Source organism: Haliotis asinina, chromosome 7 (assembly GCF_037392515.1).
Source record: "Haliotis asinina isolate JCU_RB_2024 chromosome 7, JCU_Hal_asi_v2, whole genome shotgun sequence".
NCBI classification, from domain to species: Eukaryota; Metazoa; Mollusca; class Gastropoda; order Lepetellida; family Haliotidae; genus Haliotis; species Haliotis asinina.
Window position 1 is genome coordinate 43,646,557 of NC_090286.1, and position 19,098 is coordinate 43,665,654.

The 19,098-nt window shown below is 40.2% G+C and overlaps 1 protein-coding gene across 4 annotated transcripts in view; it reads left to right on the plus strand.

Annotated features, from left to right (window-relative positions):
* Positions 1–208: 208 nt before the first annotated feature.
* LOC137291536 (uncharacterized) overlaps positions 209–19,098 on the plus strand; it is a 57,673-nt gene continuing 38,783 nt past the window's right edge. Inside the window, exon 1 of one of the 4 annotated variants that reach the window (XM_067822905.1) lies at positions 209–1,315. The gene's annotated coding sequence lies outside the window, so the exon portion shown is untranslated. Of the gene's footprint in view, positions 1,316–2,990; positions 3,094–19,098 lie in introns of those variants that run through there. The other 3 variants (XM_067822909.1, XM_067822906.1, XM_067822910.1) reach the window with 3 other exon arrangements.

A 19,098-nucleotide genomic window follows, 5' to 3' on the forward strand; every position in this document is an offset into this window, starting at 1 on the left:
TGAATATGCAAAGACATCACGCCTTGGAATTTGTCTGCTTTGCTTATAAGTGAACGCCGCACTTAATTTTGCCTTCATAAACATGTCTATTTAAAGGCTTTGGGACTACACCCATAATTTTCCTATGCCCTTATGACGGTGTCCGTGTCTTGCATACTTAGAATTTTGGCACGTTCTATGAGGTTTTTACACAAGAGTCTCTCCAAGCATTGAAATGGGTATTTCGTGATGTCTACGCTAGTGAAGATGGTGGCTTGGTGTTATTAGTAAAATGATAGTTCTACAGAGCGTTTGCTCCTTTTGACCGGAGGATTGAGTTACGTTACATGCAACTTAATAAAGGATTGCAGTGGAGAGTAGGTGCACGCACAGTCGTTTGCCGAACCTTCCGACTCCACATAACCTTCAAATCAAACGTCAGGCGCCAATCATTACCCTCGCCATTCAGTTTCTTTTCCAAGCGCTGCCTTTACCCGCTTTAATGAAGTGGCAACATGATGGGAAAGAACGACAACGTTGGAATACACAAAAGAGTTAATCCAAGTATTTCACAACTGTTTAGTCTGTAAAGACGCTAAGAGGTACAGAGTATGCCAAGGTGCTGAGTGTATGCCCTATTTGTGAAACGCGACCGAGAGCTAGAGGTGGTCTGGCATGAATATAACTAACTGTCCGAGTTTAATATTACAAGCTGTACACAGGTGAAAGGATCGATTGCAAGGTAAAGTTACCCTTGTGCTCTCACACAACATCTTACGGGTGACATTCACTGACGGGAAGGACTATTGCACCCGTATGCTTGAAAAGATCGTTCAATATTTGTACGTCAATGAGGCAGGATTTCCTTAGTCCAGCCTTAGCGATAAAGGTAACTGACAGGCCTTCAACCTACCGCCCGACCCAAGCAGGCTGCGACATACAGGTCGTCCGGGCCATGAAGGCAAAGTATGTAGAGAACTAGCGTCTGCTACATCTTATAGGGACGCTCCGACGGCGAAACGACTTCTATGCGGTGGGAATATTCAATCCGGGATGATCGGAAGCGATTCGGCGGCCACTGCATCTTTCAAACCGAGTCACTTCCCTAGGCGAACAGGACAGGGAAATTGAAGTCGGTGAAATATTTTGCTGTGAACTTCAAAGAAAATCCACCCAAGTCAAAGGAGTAATCGTGTTTTTCTGCTGCACCTGTACTTAGCAGATCCCCGCTGGTAGCAGACTTGGCAATAGAAATTTCATTAATCCCATGCCAACTATCCACGGATACCATTTGTTGACCAGTGAGTGAGGAGCTCCCACGGCACAAGCTATGTAGGTGAGTTTACAACTTGTGAAAGTACAACAATGCTATATGGTAAAATTCTCATCGCCTCTTTCCTCGTTGTTTTGACGTTCAGTTATTCGTTTTCTAAGGAACCTTAGAAGCATTAATTCTTATGGTGATTGATTATACTTTATGCTAAATATATTTGAATAAAATATAGCGTGTTATGTCGGGATGAAGATTTTTCTACTTCCTGCTTTCATGTAATCATTGTGTGTTTACGGAATTCGAAATCCCTCTTTCATTCCACATAGCTTGTATAAAACTCAATGTGTTTGATAACATGATCAATCCTTTAAGAGTCGTGGTTAAGACAACAAAACCTTCATGCATATTTTATTCGATACACAAGGCTCAGACACGGGCCATTGTTTGGAAAACTGATCGAAAATATTTGAACGTCTATCGACCTGTCAGGACTGTGTTATTCAACTATAAATTAGGGCGAATTACCGCGAGGCGCACTTGATAGGCCGTGGACCGTTACACTGAACCATAAACGTTTATCATCTAACGGTGTTGCTAAAGTTTATTTCATACTTACTCTCGAGATTTATCTGTCACAGCTTAGCTCAGTCTGACGACTCGCTCTTTGTTTTATGTCGCTGGTGTACAGCAGGTCAAAGTTCAAATGTCACATGTGCGTAAGTCTAAAACGATATTCAATAACATTACGATCCACTAGCTGCAGCATTGAAATCAACATTCACGCCATACTGGTGTCAGGTAATGATACTGATATATAACTATTCCGATATGAGGACAACTTTACGACCAAAGTGTACCTATTTTACAACGAATATCAATGATAATGAATATCCTAGATCCTTAAACTCAAATACGGGTGTGAGCGATAAGGAGTCGTTTATGTCCAAATGTTTGTACCATATGCACGTCATTTCTCGCCGAGTCTCGTCATTTCACGTGGCATTGTATTTATAACCTTTCGTATAATTCAGTTTTACTTGCCGAAGGACATATAACAGATTAGTAACTTGAGGCATTCGAACAACGTGTGCGTTACGCTGACATGTGACGATAGTAAAGAACATTTGACACAACAACCTACATAGAGCCGTTGAGATGTAAATCACTTCTTGAGAATGCATTACAAAGCACTTGTCAACATTGGAGTATAATACTACGAAGTCATGACTAGGAATTCAACTTGAACGTACACAAAGGTTATAGACCGAACCCTCTTAGACCATGTTTATACCAGTTGTACAGCGGCGACACACTTATATCGAATTGTTAACACCACGTGTATATAAAAAAGTATGTCCTCATTTGTATATCACACATTGGTATAGAACCGAATATCAAAAGTAAACAAAGCAGTGTTATTGCAGCCTTAACAAGTGACTGGCGTCTCGGGATAAGTTATTTACCAGCTGTACAGACAAGTTTAGATTTCATGAGGTAAATATTGTGCCTGTTTCACTATTTGTAATCATTCAGTGTTCACAAAAAGTGTACAATGAAGAAGAGTCTGCATCATCAGTAGCACCACATGCCGTGTGTATGTTTCTCTCGTTGACATTTGACATTGTGCATGTCCCAATGTTCCTGACATAGGAAACAATGAAACGAAGTATGTGACCTAGTCATGACTTCCTGTTGCCATGTTTAACCCAATTTCGTAATACACTGGCAATTATAAATTAGTCGAGACAATGCATCCCATGATGATCCGGCCTGCTTCGTACTTGATTTATGAGACATGTGCTTGTCATAGACGTGAACGGGCTGATAGCAGTTATTCTCCGGTATGTGCTAACTTGGTTTGATTAACCACGGGGACTAATGGTTCTTTGGTTAAATACTGGGGATATCAGACTTTTATTTAGTCTTACGATGGTCCTTATTGCCATGGTGGTCCTCATTCTGGACCATACAGGGTTGTCTTCTCTGGTCTTATGTTTTAATGTAAAGGTCTGTAGGACAGACTGTGAAATTATTCTCTGTCATGACTTTGTAAAATATTCCTGAATCACAACAAAAAATGTACCCATCTATTTGTCAATATGCCTGTTCTTCAATATGAGATCAGACATGTGACTAGCGTTATATGCCTCCTCTAAATCTACTTTAGTGTTAAATTGGGCAGAAGCATTCGCTTAGGAGAGTTAGGTCCATTATAGGAGTTAGACGGTAGATACGTGCTTCGGTTCTAATGTAGGTTTGCTTGGTTTGTCAGCTCAACGATTACATAAAGCCTTAAAATATACATCTCATGGGGAATTGCTCGCAGATGGAACTATAAGCTGCTATATGAATGAAATCCTGTTCAAAGCCTTGTTAGACTAGCCCACTCTGAGCATTGAAATTTGCAGAATATGTGTTAACCGATATTGGTGTTGGTAATATGGTACGGTGAACAACTTCTTTAAAAGGCTTGGTGGAAGTATCACATGCAAGCAGTCAGCTGCAGCTGATAACATATGTCCACACTATGACGTTGAACGTGATTGTAGCATACAAGTATCAACACAGTTGTAAGGTGCAAACCATTACCCTGGGAGGTTGGTTAGCCAAGTGGCTCTTGTGTTCGCTCCTCACGTCCCAAACCCGGAACTGACTCGAAATATAATGCGTGAAGCCTATTTCTGGTGTCTCATCCTGATATTGCTGGAATATTGTTAACAACAGTATACACACACACACTGTTCTAGTGACTGTGCTCATATGATGAATTTGTTAGCAAAACGGTATTCCCACAACTTAATGGGGGTCATATCCACATTATGATCACGCAGTTAGTAACACGACTTTATATAAATGTCTGTACACTGTATGTATGACACGGTGAATCCATGACGGCATAACTTTGGCTGTAAATAACCCCAGACTTTCAAAGCGTTAAACATTCATTTTTAATTTCACGTTTGAATTCAGCCTTAAGGACATGTATCTTAACCACTGTCACCAGGTGCAATGACTAGCATATTGAAACTCATCTTTCGTTGGCTATTTAAACTTAATAACGCAATTCTATTATTCTGCATATGGTTCGCTAGATTCCCAAAATTAGCGAAACGCATTCATAAAATATTTACTTCTATTTTCTTCTTCTGTAATTATCTACAAACCAGCGGACCGGAATGTTTAAATCGAGGAGGGGGCATGCTACGGAAGCCGTCCCCTCTCACCCACTTTGCAAATTTCTTTGTATGTGTATCCAAGCGAGAATAACATTAAATATGAAGACGAACATAAAGAATGAGAACAGATTTCTTGATGGGCTGTATCAATGCACACGTAAATAAATAAATGAAACCACCGACTTCAAGTTTAACGTAATCCTTGCCTGCTCACGTGGAAATACGAGAATGGTTTGTCAGTTCGGATCACGTTTGACAGGATACGTTATTTATTAGAAGGTCCTTTTCAATTTCCGGCATGCATATGGTGTTTTAATATTTCATTGGCCGTGTAACCTTTGCTACAAATTCGCAATTCATGGTCCTTCTTGTCGTGGTGATCCTTGTACTGGACCATACAGGGTTGTCTTCTCTGGCCTTATGTTTTAATGTGAGGGTCTATAACGGATGATTCGTATGATAATATACTTAACGCGTAGACGACATTACATCCTTAAATACACGGAGGAGCCCGGTTTTATTGCTGTGTCAACCACTCATCACATATAACTAGGTTTAGGTAGCTAGGTAGATGAATACCGTTGACCAACGTAGTGAAGACGCACATACCGCCCGTTATTACAATCCTCCTTTGTTTGGTTTGACGGTGGAAACTTGCAGGTCGGCATTGTTTACTAACTAATCTTGCGGCTGTAGTATATCGCATAGAGGCGTCAAATATACACATTGCGCATGTAGATTATACTATCAATATCTTTGCCATCACACCTGACTACTATTGAAGTCCTCTCAAGGTGTGCATGATAGCCCACCGGCCGTGTTGTATTAACGAGATTTGACAGATAAAGTACTGCTGATGGTTGCACTATTTGGACAGACTTAAGCGCTCGGCCCTGTGATAATGGGACATTGGCCTCTAACGTACCAATATTCAACCAGGCTATATTTGCAGACTGTCAATATTTCAAACTGCTATATCCATGGTTTGTAAGTTTGTATGCATTACATATTTTACAGCTGAAACCATACACAGTGTGCTCCTTAGAGGGTATTATGATAGCTAAGAGGCATTACGATTAAACATTGATTTGTTTGCGTGATAGTATGTGACCGCGAATGTGTCTCAATCTAGTAGTGATTGACGTCATGAACATATATCTATAAAATGGCGTACGATGACATACATAACCGAGAGCTTGAATACCTGATCCCGTTAGTCGCCTCTTACAACAAGCATTGGTTGCTGGATTCGAACCCATATGCTCATGATAAGACTCTCTTAAACGTAACGTTTTGTGGTACAAGACGGAAACTTGTATGGTCCATGTATCTGTAGTATATTACAAGTGTCTAAAGTGTTCTCCACATGGGTACAGTGAGTGAAGCCCAAGAATAAAGCAGCGTAAAGCCATACTCACATGTAAAAGTTATTAAAGCTAAATACACACACAAAAAAAGAAACGCAAATGAAATTCAAAAATGATGCTTACAATTTTGTACACATATGCCAACACAAACATTTTTAGGGTTGCTCATTGTTTCTGGAATGGTTTAGAAGATTGACCAAAAGCAACCAAAGTGATTTGAACGGTTTTATCTATCAGGATTGTCATGATGTGAGTGGATGTCATGCAGCCCGAATATCAAGCAAATGATTGTTTCCCACGTGCAAGGCATGAGTGAAGCATGTGACTATAAACAGACCCAAATAAATCTCACAATTTCATCCACGATCTTTGCAAATACTGTATACGAAAATGGGACGTCTCAACGGTCGATCGAAATCGGGCAATTGTACGATTTCAAACTGGCGAATCAAAAAGTGAGGTGGCAAGGATCTTCAGCGTTCATCCCGATTCGACAAATGGCCGTCCACGATCAGGAAGACCTAGAGTCACCACACATCCGGGCAACCCATCTACGTGACCGCCATCGTACCGCCCTGGACACAGCACAAGAACAGTTTGGAGCCCGAAAAGCGTCCGAAAAGTATGAATACGTGCCAAACGTCCAAAAGTTGCCCCCTCCTTGACACGACTACTTCGACGTCGACGAGTGAGATGGTGTAACACGGTTCCATGAAACATAGCAAACTGGAGGTGCACATGTTGTAGCGAAGAACCCCGTTATCTCCTCAGGCGACGTGAGGGTAGAGACCCAGTCTATAGACGACGTCATGAACGTTTTGCTCCTAACTGCATCAGACAGGCGGACAGATTCGGTGGTGGGAGTGATCTCATACACCCGCAGATCGGAACTTGTGCTGGTCCAAGGCACTCTGACGGCCAATCGATACATCGACCAGATTCTCCGTCAGCACGTCCTTCACCTTGTTGACCGTCAACGGCAGCTCTTCCAACAGGACAACGCCAGGCCCCACACAGCACGTGCCACCATGTACTACCTGGCCAATAACAAGATCAGTACCCTCCCCTAGCGCTCGAGATCCCCGGATCTAAACCTAATCGAACACCTTTGGGATCAGATCGAAGGACGGGTACGTCGACGTCCAAATCCTCCACAGAATTTTCAAAAGTTGTTCCACATGCTGCAGGAGGAATGGAGAAGGAGTCCACAACAAAACATCCAACGACTGATTCGAATTGTACCAAGGGGGTGTCGGGCAGCGGTAGCAGCTGGAGATGGTCATACGACATACTGACTTCAACACCACCTGGTGGACAACAGTAATGACTGTGATTACTGTTATTCTCATGAAACATGGACAAGATAGGAATGCACTGCTCCACAAAATTTCATTCATGTATGTTTGTTTTCGGCTAATGTACACGTCCTTGCATAACATCAAATTTTCATTGATATTAGGGGTTTGCGTTTCTTTTTTAAAAAGTGTATATTAATAGATAAATGAGTTACATTAATGACCACATACATTATGATTAACGCTCTGGTAATGTATCAGCAGTCAGTGATACCAGCGCCAATGCAATACGACTGATGTGAACGTGCAATACGACTAATGATATCGTGCAATACGAGTGATGTTGACATGCAATACGAGTGATGTTAACATGTAATACGAGTGGTATTAACATACAATACGAGTGATATTAACATGTTATGTATGTGACACTAAATCTTACGTGATGTGTGAATTGTGTGCACATTTTTTGCCAGCAATGGTATTCTTACACCACATGTTATAAACACCAGGTCACAGATGTGAGGTATGTGAATGTCCCAAGAATGCCATGCACAACTATTCTGCAGTGTTGACAATGAAAGACAAGATCAGTCAGCACCACCCTACATTTTACGACCCTACCCGTTTGTTATCGGGACATCTGTAATACCTTTTTGTTAATGTTCTCGAATACCTGACATGCTCTTTAAGTATATCAGTGGTGTTCGGAAAGAAAACCGTCAAATACCAGCCAACTGCTCAGGTATAAACCTTTTAGGAACAAATTATGAACGATTTAATGTGACATCATCGCTTTGGCCGCCTTTTCATACACCTGTTAAATACCTTGATTTCTTTTAGTATTTGCTATTTTATAGACAGAAAACACATAAACTGTGATAATATATGACAAATTAAATCGCACATTTTACAGATCGTTATCCTATCGTCCATATATGAGCCGCTCTAATCTCCAGCTTAAAGAATGACATTGACCATATGGAAAGAAATCCTAGGTTAATTCACGGGTTTGTCATCAAGCTATTAAATTTGAGATATATGGTTTGAAACCAAACAAATTATCACTGCACAACTATTTCTGCGTTGTAATGGTCCGTATTGTTATGCAAACCCTGATGTACAACCATATGTTGTTGTGATCTTGAAAAAGCATACTTGATAATGATCAGAGGCGATTATAGTGTCGAGGAGGTTATCGGTGATCACCGCAACTGATGCCAAGACAGTAATATGGCTATTTTAACATGTTCTGAATTATACAATTTGGAGATGTTGAGCCTACATATTCATTCATGGTGGATAATTGCGGTATTTAGGTGTCGATAACCCTAATGCTGAACTGTGAATTGAAGAATCCTTAGTCTTAACTGAGTTCTTCAGCATCTCTTTGCCAGGGTCGGTGCAGTCTTGGTCAATAATCCATGCGTTCATGGAGATTTCGTTCACGTTGGTACCATTAATCAGGATCTTGCTATTCTGGTGACATTTTTTTGGTCTGTATTTAGTATGAGTTTCCTTACCTAGGACCGCCTTAGATGAGAGGCCATCATTGTAGACCTTGTTTTCACGGACCTCAAAAGCTAGGGACAGTTAGCCGTATCTCGTTGAACCAGATTTCGCCACAACAATGACCGCTATTTTGGATCTCGTAATAAGCCATCATATCGATAATTTTCAGATAGCGTTTCTGAAATCGTAGCGATAAGGTTGTTCTGTACTACGGCAACCAGGACTTCGTTCGACAAAGCGATCTTAGCGCTGTGGTCGTAACTCCGACACCTTAACATAGGCTAGAGGTAGTCGTAGCGATAAGGTTGTTCTGTACTACGGCAACCAGGATTTCGTTCGACAAAGCGATCTTAGAGCTGCTTTAAGACAACGTAAGGTATGAAAGTTACGATCGACTAAGACATCTGAGCGCTGAGGTGTTCGTAGTTCCGCAACATCAGCATGGACTTACTGCTGACATCGTCCTTCAATTGTTTGTGGAACGGGTCCTGGATGCCAGTCCACAAACCCATAACAATTCAATACTTTTCCATACGCATAGACGTAGGAATGACATGGTGCGATGAACGCTTTGTGGATAGGGTGTCCGAACGATAAACCTATAGTGGGTTGAATAGGAGAAGGTGCTTTTATACAAAGCGACGTTATCACTAAGACGACCGTAAGTGCCATCCCTTCAACATACGACTGCCTTAGCACACTAAGACTGCAGTGTACACCGGTACTCTCAGGGAACCGTGTTCGTTGTAATCCAGATGTCTTTTGTTCGCATGAATCTCGCTTGTCCAGATCTGAAACACTTCAAATATGTGCCGTAAATACGGCAATAACCACTCCAGGAGTGCACATTTCTCACACGTGCTTCGCATTATGGCGTATCGGAAATGAGCAGAGCAGGCGAAATTCATGAGGCGTTACTCAGATATATCTCAGTGAGGATGAAGGGAAACCGTCATTAGTCCAAAGGAGTAGTAGATCTGAAGTCCATATCCGTGTTCACTGACTTATCACAATGTGATCCTTATCACTACTTCAACAATTCCCTGTTTTCGATATCGAAACATGACTGATATGTTGTGTCAAAAATGTTAAGGCCCGAGCCTGATTTCAAACCAATATGATGACTACCCACCCATCAGACTCACTTAAAGCGCTCACTATATGTTATGCATATATGTGTAGTTACATCACAATGAATTCCTTCCACTTAGGAAACCATTGTAACCTTTATGCAGATGAATTGGACGAGGTTCATACATCAAATTGGCATGTGTCAATATCGTGCATGTGAACATGATTTTTATCATTTACAGAACTCATGACAATTATCTTTTCAACGTTACGAATTTGTTTTACAATACATCAGTTCATCTGTACCTTTAAACAGGATTGGAATATTTTGCAAAATCTACTTTAGAAGTAAGTGGTTAGAATTACACTAGTGAGTCTAAACTTTTGATGGATGGTATGTGTAAAGGAAAACTCCTCACACATTACTTTCCAACTGTGATCTGTAACATCCTCCAGTTGATGACCTTGTGTGCGCTACGAAGGAGTTAACAAGATGTCAGCTTTACTATGAATTGTACATATACCTGTTTACCAGTTGATATTATTAAAGTTATATTATTCGGTCGTTTTGTGCGAGAGCAAGTATTTAGTGTACAAGGTATATGTCATTTGTACACTTGCCATTGGGTATCGTTGTCTTATTAACTGTAATCGTTGTTGATGATAAGCCATCCTCGAAGATGAGACTAGCGGGATCAAGTGGTCAGGTTCGCTGATCTGGCTGACACATGTCATCCTATTCCAACTGCACAATCGATTCGATGCTCATGTTGTTGATCACTGGATTGTCTGGACTTGTCTGACTCGATTACCTATGGCGGGAATATTTGCTGAGTGAGGCGTTAAACAACAACAAAACGAATAAATGTTAAAACCCTTGGATTGGGGAGTCTACGTTGAAGCGTAAATAACATACATTGAGGTTTATGTTGAGAAACAGTGTGGTGCGATCCAAAAAAGACAGTCTTAGTGTAAGTATTTATTTTACGTGAAGTGCCAGTGTAAGTGTCATTTAAGTGCTTTCGATGCATTTCACTCCGACCTAGACGCGACGCGATGTGTCTTAGTGTTAACAAAACTAGCTATTCTGCATTATCCATACAAATGCAGAAGTTGACCTTTAAAGTCAGAATTTAGGCATGGCCAACAGACCAGGGACTAAAATCTTGAGCCATCAGGACATGCTCTCAACACAGTTATCACACTTGACCACCTACTTGTCATGCAAGACGACTTAAACGAGAGACATGCGCCTGATTAACCCATCTTGCCCGGAAGGTTCATTGTGCATGATTTACTATTATATATTTAGCAGTTCAGACACTTAAAAGATGGACGTATTTTTAACTTTAAGCAACGACAGTGCAAGGTCGTCATATAGAAAATATTCATAAGGGTTTGATGATCAAATAGTATGTAAATACATATGGTTTTAGTATTGACATTACCAAGTGATTCTTTTTATCGTGGCATTGGGGCCTTCCTTTCACAGTAATTGAGCATGTTGAACAATGAACCATATTGACCTAAAGGCACACACGTCACATTCCCGGGGCTTTAAAAACAAAGAAACAGGTCTCTCTTTAGGTCCCCTGTAGCGCTGATAGTGCAGAAAAGGTTAATGTCTTGATCTGTTCTCAATATCCAAGATTCGATAAAGAGTTGCGTATACGTATTGGGACTGTCTTTTTAACACTGAAAGGACATTGCACTTCAGACGATGACAAAGCATGACGTGTTCAAACCGTGTTATGCTGTCTGTGACGAAGGCTTACTAACGCAGTTGGTGGAAAAATATTTGTTTTTAAATGTATTAATCTTCTTGAATAACGATCCTTTGTTAACACGGTTTCATGTTAGTTCAGCGATCAAGTACAGTATTGTTTAAACGATGTTCAAACACTGCCTCATCATATGTGAAATGGTTCAAAACATAGATACCATATGTTACCATAATTTACAGTGTAATGTGCATTGCAACAAATGGGTCAATGTGAAACTGAAGAAATGATATGCTGGCTCGTGTACTGAGTACTCACGCAGATTGAGATTCTCTCCCAACTAGATCTGACAGTATCCTTTATGATATATGCTGCTTTCAAAGTCACGACGAACAAGTAATTAGCCCGTATTTGTAAAAGCAACACACCATCCCAGTATCAATTTCAGATAATTTTCTTTCACACCTGTTCATTGAGCCTATTTGAAACGTTTGACAATGCGGAACAGTGATGTTCTCATGGCTAGAGAGCGTTGTTGCATTTACAATATTCGTAACAAATTCTTAATTTAAGAATATGTTATTAAAATGCTTAAGCAAACAAGCTATCCCCCTAAAAGTAATCAAAACCCCAGCATCCCCAGTTAACATATCTAATAAATATATTCACATGCAAATATAAATGCATAGCATAGTCAAGACACCATAAGTAGTATGTGCTGACTAGACGGGGAATACTTTGATGTTTACGATGAATGAAGTCTTGCAACACACTCGTGACAGGTAAGAGCAGACCCATTATTTAACCTGTCTACCACATTCCCCTGTGCCCCAAACAAACTAATATCCTTGAAAGGTTGCCAAAGGGCATGAGGATGACCAGCAACTTTGGGGCTTCTACTGACCCAACGACATTCCAGATGTTCGTCCAATTTGCCGAGATGACCTACGCAGGTGTAGAAGGTCTGCGACAAGGACGACCCATTAGAGGTGTCTTTTTATACCACAGACCAGCGGTGTAAATAGACATTTACTTTTGAACTTTTCCTCGGAGATTCTATTCTTAGGCAGAAGCAACCTTATCTAGAAGTGGCAGAATGTCGCGGCAGGTCTACCACTGGAGTACACTAGTGAATTTTCATGGTACACTTTTCTCAGTTTGACGGTAAAATCACCATCTAGAAAACTCTTTACACGTTAAAGTGCATGGTAACTTGTGAACCTAAGTCCTGAACACTTAACATGTTGCTGTCTGCATTTTCCTGTCCGCCTTTAAGAATCTTCGGGTGTCACATGTGATAACCCAAGGATTCCCAAAGCAAATTTATAGCACGACCTTTGTTCCCTTCACGTAACTTTGCAGCCGGCTTTACCTAACCGAGAACAGTAAGCCAGGTCTAATTGACTCAGATGACAAACCGGCAGCTGTGGGAGAGTGGTACTGAGTTTAAATCCCAGTTGGGCACTCACGATCAATTCTAACATATGTGCCACAGTTGATTGATGTGGTTTAGCTTTATAGTCGGGACTTATTAATTGCTAGAATACGAGCTGATATAATTGCAGGTAGTCGCTGATCGAATCGGAGTCTGTCTTACTGCACAACTACAATCAAACACCGTTGTGCCGAACTCACCTGTTCGCGAACTTACGGTTGTGTTGAACTTAAAACTTGTTCCCGTAATAATCGCAAATATAATGACAGACTTTATTATGTAAATGGCCTTTTCTAGAGGCGGTCTAGAGGCGGTCACTTGACCGTCGACAAAACGCTTTTTGACGCCAACCCAGGTACGACTAAAAGTCACATCGACCTGTGTTACTTAAATGAGCTAAGACGTAAAGTTATGACAAGCACTATTACTGTCGCGGGTCCACAAAAAAACCCACACTATTTGACCTTTAATCAGTCTACAACCGTGTATTAACTGACACAGAATCTTGTTATTACGTACCTAGTCAAACACCATTGTGTCGAACTGAGCATGTCTCGAACTTAGGATTGTGTCGAAATAAAAGTTGATTGCTCATATAGTCATCGTTTTCATGTAATGTCGAACTTTGGGTAAATCGAAGGATTAAGTTCCATCAACTTCGACGAATCGATTTTCAAATGTAGTTCATGACCCCGCCTATCTATTTTCTATAGTTTGGGAAATACATGAACCCTTGCCCCCTAACCATATGCATATGGTCCCTTCCTTATTCATAAAAGCCATAAAATTTCCTGATAATAAGAAATACTTGCTAAAAGCAGAAACAAGGTATACCTAAACGACCCCAGGTGACTTCCTTCATATTATCAGCACCCATTTAACCCAAAGATCGAGGAGATGTCTATGGATTAAACATGAACAAATTTTATCATAGTAGATAGGCTATGCACTTTAATCATATACAATGACAATTATTCAAGGGTTTCACATGAGAGCGGTTAAATACTTTTGCCTTGAAGCTTTCTTTACCACATATTACTCATGCAGAACAAGTGTCTAATTTTTATATTGACTAAAGATAGATAGTATGTTGTTGCGTCTGTATGTGGCTTTGCTTGGGGACATTGTGAAGAATGTGACTGCTTTGTTAGAGATTCTTATTCGTAATATCTATATTTATACAATACCTATTTCTCATTTACGTGCGCATACTTTGCTCATTGAGGAACATGACGGTATGCCATCCTTATGATAACGAAGAATATTGTGAAGAAAGTCGTAAACGTGTGTAGGCATGGGGGCAAAATTGTATTAACCCATATAATTGGATAATAACAACGCCACATTTTAAAACACGTCCATACTTACTTAACCTGAAACGTGTTACTGAGACGTAAAACAACATGCAGCAGCCATACTCCTACATGCCAGTCTTCTCATTTAAATATTCTACGTAAACATTGCCAGCCTCCAAATTACAGGCCGTGGCGTTTGTGGTGTAAGTAGATCACTACTTTGGCTTGCAAGGCGTAGAGCCACCTGTGTCTTTAAGCTCCATGTAATGCCCTCATCGATTCCCGTAGTCCTGCACATGCTTCTGCTATGCCCTACAGCCTAGGTGTAAAGGAATTCACAATGACAGTCCGTATGTATGTATTTATGAAATATGACAAACTACCTTTATCTGATGATAATAGGTCACGAATATGAAAGCATTATCACGCCAAGGTTACGTAACTTATCCACGAACGCGTGTGCAGATGCCTGAGGTGTTTCTGTGTTTAGTTAAATCTCTTCACAGAAAAATGTTGGCCACGGGCAATGTTTGCATTGGAAGGAAGTGCAACAGATTGATCTGATCCTTGGGCATCCTATCTGCATACAGTGCTATGTACAAGGGCTTGCAAACAGGACGTGTCGTAATTCAGTTAATACACCCGGAATTAGTCGTGTATATGGGCGTTGGGTGTAGCCTACTAAAGATCCGGGTTCGATTTTCCACAACCTATACCTATGAAGATCATGTCTGGTTTTCCCAGCTGTGAAATGTGTTGGAGGCGCCAAACCCATATCTACTTGCTAATTACCTCGTATAACTAAACATATGAACGCATGTTTTATTTGGAATTACGCAGTCTCAGTAACGTGTAGATTCTAATACAGTAGTTTAATTAGGTTTAGTTCATTCCGGATTCAAACCCAGAGTTAAGCACATAATCGCCAGATCTAACCCACTCAACCACGGGGCTTCCACAAATATGTAAGTAATTGTATGTAATTCGTGTACCCCACTATATTAAGCACCATCTTCTAAGGGGACGATCTGCTGAAATTACTGGAGTGTAGACCCTGTGAGTAAGTCTGTTGTAATCACATCAGGAGTTGTTAAAGAAAAGACTGAGAATAAACACATTCAGTTTTAGGTCCGGGTCACTTGAATTTGTAACAGGAGTGCCTGTAACAAACTACGTTTACAGCGAACTGAAATCAGTTGCCCCTCAGTGTTCATTATCGTCGCAGCTAACTGTACTTTCAGACAATCGCATCTTTGAGACAGATGGAGAGCAGCTTAAACGTAGGAGCGTACTGAAAACCCGAATCTTCGGCATACCAGTATTTCGAAATAACCATGTTTTATTATATTCATGTAATGAATAGTACGTTTAGTATATCTTCTTCGGTTAATTCAAAAAGCATTGTACTAGTAACCTTTGGCATACACACCGACATTACATAGCGCAGTAACGCTTTAAAAAGGAGGAAGCTGTGCTGACTTGAGCCGCACAAACCAACCACTGCCGTGGCCTGGTTAACCTGCCTGCGTTAGCTACGTTACATGGTGTTTTAGTATTTATATAAACCTATGCGGGTTCAAAAAGAGCATTTGTTTACATCGGAATGCATGTCAAGAAAGGGAGTATAAAAATTCACTGAAACAGTGAAAGGGAAACATTTCGAGTTTCGGCCTGTGATCTTTCAGAGTGAGGGAGGAATACAAGCTTGCCTTAACTGTTTTCATCTTAAACATGAAGAGAATTCGAATCAATATTTTCTTTAGATGTGTCTTCGTCACACATGTGTGACTATGTGAATATACCTCTTGAAATATATTTAAACATACACCATGTCCACAAACACCCGATTTTCGTCGATGCACCTGCGATCTCGCTGTGGGCATCATGAATCCCTTTCGTGCTTTCTGTCGTCATGACCACGTGTTCTGTTTCACAATTATCTAGTTGAATTTGTCTGTTCTCATTGTAAGTACGGCAGATGTGCTATATACCGTAGGTAAGTATTCTACACCCAGTGACACCCATAAGGACGGAACGTACCCATAAATAAAAGAGGACCAAGAAGAGCTCCTTGTTGTATACAAACCTGGCTGTAGACTATTTAAGGTGATATACGGCCATTATCCGATATTCTGTTAACTTGTTACACTTTACCGTGGGATAAATCAACTTTTTGAAAATGACTGTTTGACTGTTCTGTTAGATACATACTTCCTGTATGTTCCCCACCAGCCTTTCCTTTACCGCCAAAACATAAAAATGTAAAAATAATCATGTTTGAGATCCCCATGATTATCGAGCTGATTGGCACAAGTGTTTATGTGATGTATTGAAAATACAATACTTTGTCATTTCCTGTTGTAGTCTGAAACATATTTCATTACGTATTTTGAAAGACGTCCATCACATGCAACTTGTGGTCTACTGTCACTGAGGATTATGTGTGATCACGAAGGCAATTTGTTCTTTCCGGATAGATATCCGACTGCTCATCCTATCTGGAAGTATATTTTTATATTGTCATGTCACTCATTTCCTTCGTCACGGGGCACATTATTCATTTACTCACCCATACAAGCCCCGGTAGGCTCGTTTCAATCTGTCATGTTAGACACGTTTTTGTAGATGAAGTTCATGGCATATAAGACAAATAGTTACTAATTTCGTATCATTTTTTTCTTGAATTACAGGTGTTGTTTACCGACATAAAGAACACGTGTCTTAAAAGTTGCGCTTAAATCTGTCTGCATGACTGCTATCATACCCAGGTGGCGTTAAGTTAAACTCACTGATCGAACGCGGGTTTGAAATGAACAGTGGATTTTCCTTTGAATTAATTATACAATTTCCCATAAACCCTAATGCGGAACTCTATAAGATCCTCCAACCCTTATGTTGTACTTGAGGCCAATCTAAGCTGTATATTCTCTCGGATAAGGGTAACATCCATGACATAGGTGAGAAGCAATCATGAACTATAGGTGTCTGCATCCAGCAGAGGTATTACAGCTAGAACGAACTACGAAACACCTTGTAATGTCCACCGCATAATTTGACTGGTAAAAGTGGATATGAATTCTGACTCATGTGCTATATTATGAAATGTTCATATTAAGTAGCTTAAGCATTTTAAGCATTGTTCCAATAAATGCACCTATATTTGCGGGTGTGGTGCTAGTTGCAAGGCTCACATGTTCTTGACATCAAATAATATACGACACTATTAGATTCGATTCTCCAGCCTTATTTCATAATGATTTTATTGCGTTTAACCCTTCCTTATGCCAGGAATGCATTTCGTCCTGATATCTGTCAGGAATATTACGACTCTTGTCCATCTCCCTGGGATGCAGTATGCATTTATGATTTGGCGGTATGCATTCTGAATAATTATCTTTCTACCCGGAATGTTTCCTTAAATCTCAATACATGTATCGCCAGGATACACTGTGGTCGTATGGTCAATGAATTGATAAAATCTGCATTAATATTCCCCCTATAAATGGAATTATTCCTAACTGTACCCGGAATGCATATCGTACTTATTTCTACTCGGAATATTACCATTCCTTGACCCAACCAGAATGCATTCCATACCCAACCTTCCCGAGATGCTTTCTACCTTACCCGAGATGTTTGTTTGCAATCCATAAATTGGAATGTTATAAATCCTAAAATCTACCCGGAATGTTTTCAGGTCTACATATACCCTGCCAGGCATTATTTCCAGAATTATTATTTAAATGCACCCGGAATGCATAATGATTTTAGAGTTACCTGGTATGCATTCTTCAAACATCCGGAATGCTATCATTCCGTTCTTATGTCGAAGCGGGAACGTTATTTATTGTTTACCTCTTCCCCTAATGCACTCCACTCGTTAATATACCCGGAATGTTATCCATCCATAAATCTTCAATGTAAGCATTCCTCCCCGAGTGCTGTTTACTCTTAAATCTACTCGCAATACATTCCAGTCTTAACTTGTATATCTATCCGTGATTCTTTCTACCCGCACTGTTATCGTTTTTGAAAAGTACCCAGTATGCATGCATTCCGTTCTTAAATCTACCCGATATGTGTTCCGTCATACATCCAACCATAGTGGAAAGGCGTTGCTACCAAACATCGGGGTATTCATTATCATTTGGTCAGAGTCACAGCAAATAGATGCATAAGTTAAATCGCCTCTTGCAATGTAAATTTGTACATCTGTGAATCGGTATATATACAAGTTCGGGTCATAGAGAGTCATCGGTATATACACTGATAATACGAATATTTGTTTGGACGTTTCGAGTGTGTCGACACTCGAGACAGTTTTCAAGTGTCACCAGACAAGAGCAGAAATATTGCCAACGCGGTTTGGTACGGATTTTATCCACTTGTTAACAAATGGGTAATATGTTTGCATGCTTCATCGGCTCAATAGAGCGCTGTATCAATGCCTTACACACTACAAACAGAGGGAGTTTAACACTGCGTTCACTTTCAATGCGAAGAATGTCTGTATTATGACATACCGCTTGTCAGTAAATCTTGTATTGATGTGTCGTTTTAGTTCTCAAACACTAAGTCCGCAAGTATGGAGCTCACACTAATTAAGATAAAACTCAGTTTCAAATATAGCTGGGAGATATGAAGAAAGCACCGCTATTAATACAGGAGATACGCCTTAAAATTATATACTGAACTGTGAAAGTAACGAGCCTAAATATGAAGCAAGCATGAGGGGCTGTGGTTTCTACAAGCCTTGGTGGACTTCATGTCTTCATAGGAATATATCAAAGGTACAATGAAACACTCAGATATTCTACAGCTTGGATATCGATGCCATACTATCTAACTAACCGGCCATGTCCCAAATATATTTAAAGTAATGTAGGTAATAGATTTCTGAGAGTTATATTTGAGGTGCTGCTGGAGGTATTTGTATCAAATTGACGCAAAAACATAAATATTTTTGAGATAATA